The following is a 6,000-nucleotide window of genomic DNA, read 5'->3' on the forward strand; positions in this document are numbered from 1 at the left end:
ACTTGCCCAGTGTGATTTTCTGCTGGCTGGCTCCTGACAGCCAAGCAGCTTCCTACTCACTTCCCTTAGGTGTCACAGAGAGGCTTTCGAAGCAACAGGAGCCACAACTGAGGGTCACCCTCATTCTGCTGTCCTACGCAATCTGCCGCCTGAGGCAAGCACCTCTTCCCTCAGCCTGGAAGCTTATTCTCAGGGTCAATGTTAGGCTGATGCCAAGCACAACTTGAGGGAGCTGTTTCCCTCTCAGATGGCATGTTTGACCTTCCTCCGTGCAGTTCTTGGTGTAGAGGTGCATGTCAGGATAGTTGCTCTCCGTTCCATTTCCGCCGCAGCTGTGTGGGTGGCGGGCGAGGAGGCGGGAGGCGGCCTCACCCGCTGTCAGTCACCAGGTGCTAATAGACTCTGGGTTTCTGGCCATTAATTTGTACCGTAATTAAGAGTTAATTGCCTACACCCCCCACGCCTAACGCAGCCATCGCCAGCCATTTGGATCTAATTGAATGGAGCTCAAGGTCCTTGATATCAACAGACTCTGCTGAAGTCAGGGCTGGGAGATCATGTTGATTTCAGGTCCTTGTTTTTCCAACCTTAAGTGTAGTTCTCCACTTTTGTACATCGGTTTGAGATTTCTCTCCCCACCCCCAGGCATGTTTATTGAAAGTTCAAAAAATATGCAATTATATGTGCGCGAAAAATGATGAGACGTAAATAAAAGAGAGAGAAAGAAAAGAGAAACAGCACCCCTGTAGAAGGGAAAATAAAGGGGGGGAAACACAAAACTGTATACTTTTACAAAGTTGTCATTGAACTTCACCAGATCTTAACCTATTACAGTATTTACAGAATCCAAATAGCTTCCAAATATCATTGAATTTGTCCATGGCAAGTCTGCATTTATATGCAAGTTGTTCATATGTTGCGAGTTTGTTTAAGTCTTCAATCCAATCGTAGAAGGGAGCCGCATTTTTATTTTTCCAATTCATCAGTATCAGTCTTCTTGCTGTGGTAAAGGCATGGAGAAGGGACGCAGGTGGCGCTGTGGGTTAAACCACAGAGCCTAGGGCTTGCCAATCAGAAGGTTGGTGGTTCGAATCCCCACGACGGGGTGAGCTCCTGTTGCTCGGTCCCTGATCCTGCCAACCTAGCAGTTCGAAAACACATCAAAGTGCAAGTAGATAAATAGGTACTGCTCTGGTGTGAAGGTAGACGGCGTTTCTGTGCGCTGCTCTGGTTCGCCAGTAGGGGCTTTGTCATGCTGGCCACATGACCCAGAAGCTGTACGCCGGCTCCCTCAGCCAATAAAGCGAGATGAGCACCGCAACCCCAGAGTCGTCCGCGACTGGACCTAATGGTCAGGGGTACCTTTACCTTTACCTTTAAAGGCACGGAGAGTCCACTCATACTGTCCTTTTATAAGGTTCCATGTGCTGGGTATATAATTCAAGAGGATATTTTGCTCTGTAAATGTAAGGTTGTTCCGCACAGGTGTTTTTTTTTTTTTTTTAATGTCCCCATGAAGATTTGCCAGCACTTGTGTGCAAATATCTCCTGCTATAAGGGGTTTCCTCTACAATGTTTCCTGGTTTTCACATTTACTTCCAACCCCATATAAATGCATCGTTTTATTTCACTAACATGTACGTCCAGAATTTTTCGGACATAGCTGGTATTCAACCCCCTTTAGAAGAGTCCGGGCGGAAATTGCAGAAATGCCCAGGAAAATTCAGACATTGAGGGCAGTTTGACAGTGGAACAAACTAAGCCAGAAAGTAGTGGACTCTCTTCACTGGAGCTTTTTAAGCAGAGGTTGGGTGCCCATCTGTCAGGGATTTTTTAGCTGTGTTTCCTGCATTGCAGGGGGTTGGACTTGATGACCCTTGGGGTCCCTTCCAACTCTCTGATTCCATGGTTCTATGTTGGTGCATAAATGCAATTATCATTGCTTTTATGCCCCACTTTTTCCTCCAGGGAGCTCAGGGTGGCTTGCATGGTTGCCCCCCCTATTTAATTCCCCACAACAACCCTGTGGGGTAGGTTAGGCTCCCAGGTCCTAGCCCAACACTCTGACCACAACACACCACTAGCTTCCCTCGGTTTGGCTGCTAATCTCCTTACCCTTCCAGGACCCCTTATTATCCCTTCTCTTCTTCATTCAGGCATCTGCTTCCTTCCTTTGACGACCCTCTTTTCCTCGTCATGCAATCTGTCCACGATGACCTAAGGGCAGTGCAAAAAACAGCAACAACGGAGAGGCCAAATATTGTCCCTAAAGCTGATGGATTCCTCTGAAAGTTTAATGAGCTAGTTAAAAATGCATGGGGGCAGATTGCCTTCTCGGGGTGGGCATAATTTGGGGGTGGGGTGGGGGCTGATGGTTCCATTAAGCCTGAGAAGCAGATGGGGCTGCGGGAATGTCTTCCATCCTCCTCCTTTCTCAGTAGGCAACCGTTCCACCTCAATGCATTGAAGGCAAGCAGATTGGAGGTGGCCATTGAGTCACCATCCGGCCAGATTTCCTGGATCCGTTGTGTGGACTAGGTGGTGGTGCTCATTGTCCATTTGACTGGGGAAGGGGACAAGATACCCTATAAGTCAGTGGCTCCGAAACATTTATTTTATTTTATTTTTATTTATGATTTTCAGTTTTATACATTCCAATAATTTTACAGTCATTTCAACATTTTAAAAACTCAACTTCCTTCCCCCTCTTCCTGCAGTTTCTTAAATTTGTGTTGTTGTTGCTTTTTTAAAAAAATTCTGCACATTCAAAATTAACTTAATTTACTCATCTACTTTAAGTATGTACTCTTATAAAACTGCAGGCTATTACGACAATCCTGGCAATGTTCTTATCTGTTTAGTTTATTTGTAAATATTCCGAAACATTTTTGGGTCCCCACCCCTTTGTTTCCATAAACTTAACTCCAGTGCCCCCTACCCTATTAAAAAAAAACATTATTCAGAATAGCGGTTTGCACAAACCACTAAAGAAGAGAACGACACAATGAAATTCGGAAGAGTAGCAATGAATTGCACATATATTCACAGCCCAGTTTCGTTTAACTAATTCAACAAAACGGATGAACACGATCTAGTGAGACCAGATTTTCCCCCCAACGTCTTTCAAAGTCCTCTATACCCCCTGCGTTCCCCTGCTGCCCCCTTAGCCTCTTAGCACCCCACCCCTAGGCAACCCCAATGCCCTATCTGCTCGGCTGCCTTAGGTTTCATTGGTTTAGATCTGCAGTTTTTAATATTTTTTAATCGCTTTGCTGCAATCGCAATTTATCACGCTGTAAACCGCCCTGGGCTCCAATAAGAGGAAAAACAGACTTAAGAAATAATCACCACCCTGAACAGTTTTCACAGGTCCCCCCCCCCCCGACAACGGAAGTTCAATTCTTCAGATTTAAACATCATTTCTCACTTAAGAAAGTCCTCATGAAAATTCATCAGTATTTGAGTGCAATTCCCCCTCCCCCCGAATATACACATTTCTCAAATGTATTTGTTTGATTTTATAGACGACAAAACAATGCAAATGAAGTACTGTCCCAGGACAGAGTCTTGCCAAAGTGTACGTAGAATTATAGAATGGTAGAGTTGGAAGGGACCCCAAGGGACATCTAGTCTAAACCCCTGAAATGCAGGAATCACACAGGAATCATTTCTCTTCTCCCAGGCACTGGAGGGGCTAATCTTTGAGAGCTGAGCTTCTTACTGGTCCATGGACTGCTGCAATCCTGGTTTTTGGGTAGGTTTTTCCTCCCAAGTTTCTTATTGGTTTTTTCAGTTTAGATTTGTTTTTAATCGAGTTGTTTTCTAAGCAGGAAACTGTCCTGATGTGATGAAGGATGCTCCATAAAACCAATTTAATAAAGAAAGGAAACTAATGAATATGCTCATAAGCACCACACCGACAGATCTTTATCAGATAATATTCAATAATAAGTCCCTGTGGTCCTGTTTACTGTGGCGTGCTTTTAAATTCACAGAAAACCCACATTTAAATTGTACTCGTTGTCACACTTGCTTTCTCCCCTGAAGCAGAGTGGCAGCGTGGTGCTGTGGTTAGAGCATTCGACTAGGGAGCCTGAATCCTGGCTCTGCAATCAGGGCTCGTGGGTGACTCTTGGCCAGTCGCTATCTCTCAGCCTAGCCAACCTCACAAGGTTGTTGTTAAAATGACGAAACCGTGAGGGAGGGAAGAGTGTTTACCACCTTGTGCTCCTTGGAAGGAAGGTAGGATGAAAATGGAGTATTCCTACCAACCCACTACTTGAAATCCCCTCTCATGGTTGCTAATCAGTAGGATCAGGGAGGGAGCAATATCTTTTCATGGACCCAAACTATAGCAAGTCGCTAGACCCTGTGAGCACAAACCAAACCTATCTACTCTGTCACCACATAAGATAACTCATGGATTGCATCGCTTCTCCTCGAAATTGGTTTCGAGGAGAAAAAATCTAGATTACAAACCGAGCTATTAGAAGGTAAAGGCAAATTTCTGACAAAAATGTATGATTTGTTGTTAGAATGGTATACTAAAGATGAGTTGACGAAAGAAGTGATGATAAAATGGGCCATAGACTTTGGGCATAATATAGAATATGATGCATGGACAAAATTATGGAAAGAGACGATGAAATTTACTGCATGTGCAGCTTTGAAGGAAAATCTTTATAAGATGATGTACAGATGGTATTTGACTCCAGTAAAATTGTCAAAAATGTATAGAATGCATGATAAGATGTGTTGGAAATGTAGACAGGAGGAAGGGAGTTTTTATCACATGTGGTGGACTTGTGGTAAGGTCAAGGCCTTTTGGGAATCTATTTACAATGAACTTAAGAAGATGCTTAAATATACTTTTCCAAAAAGACCTGAGGCCTTCTTATTGGGCTTGATAGGAGATGAAATAGCCAAAAGGGACAAAAGACTGTTCATGTATGCAACAACTGCAGCGAGAATACTGCTTGCCCAAAAATGGAAATTACAGGAATTACCAACGATTGATGAGTGGCAGACGAAGATGGCGGAATATGCTGAACTTGCAAAACTGACCGGCAGGGTCAGAAACCAGGACGACTCGAGGTTTCGAAAAGAATGGAGTAAATTTGTGGAGTACTTAAGATTGAATAGAGGAAGTTTGAAAACACTGGTAGGATTGGAATAAACCTTTGACATAGGTTAATATGGAGGAATAAAAACTGTGTGATAAGATTGGACTAGAAAACCAACTGACGTGGGGGAGGGAAGTCATAGCTCGGTGGAGCAATGGTTGAAGATAATTTGTGTTAGATATTGAATTGATTGGTTGTATATTTGGAAAAATTAATAAAAATTTATATATATATATATATATATATATATATATATATATATATATATATAAAGATAACTCATGGATTGGGATGTGGCGTTGACTGTCAGCTTAGATGGCTTTGAAAGGATGGGCTTGAAGAGCTGGTGTGACTTTCCGCTGGTCCCAAGCATCTGGTAACCAAAGATATACTGCCCCTGTCCATGGAGGTTCCAAGGCAAAGTCACAGAGAAGAGGGCTAACTGTTTTAAAATGTCATAGATTGGCAGGAAGTACCAACAGTGGAAGAATGGCAAGTTAAAATGATGGAATATGCAGAACTGGCTAAGCTGACGGGCAAGATCCGAAACCAGCGTGATGAACTGTTTTAAAGGGACTGGAGCAAATTTATACAATATATGGAAAACCATTGTAAACATTTGAACACGTTTGTAGGACTGAGTTAAAACATTTGGTAATGATAAATTAAGGAGCTAATTTACAATTAGAATGGTTAGATTTATTAAGATAGAAAGAAGGTAAATAAGTTGCAAGTGGAATGCTAATACTCAAGTGAATACTTAGGAAAGCCAGAGAATGGGAAGGAGGGAAGTCAGAGCTCATTATGAGTAATGTTTTTGGTAATATGAATAACTATAGGATAAAAATGTAAACTGAATAAATATTATTTAAAAAAT

The sequence above is a fragment of the Lacerta agilis genome, chromosome 15 (assembly GCF_009819535.1).
Source record: "Lacerta agilis isolate rLacAgi1 chromosome 15, rLacAgi1.pri, whole genome shotgun sequence".
NCBI classification, from domain to species: Eukaryota; Metazoa; Chordata; class Lepidosauria; order Squamata; family Lacertidae; genus Lacerta; species Lacerta agilis.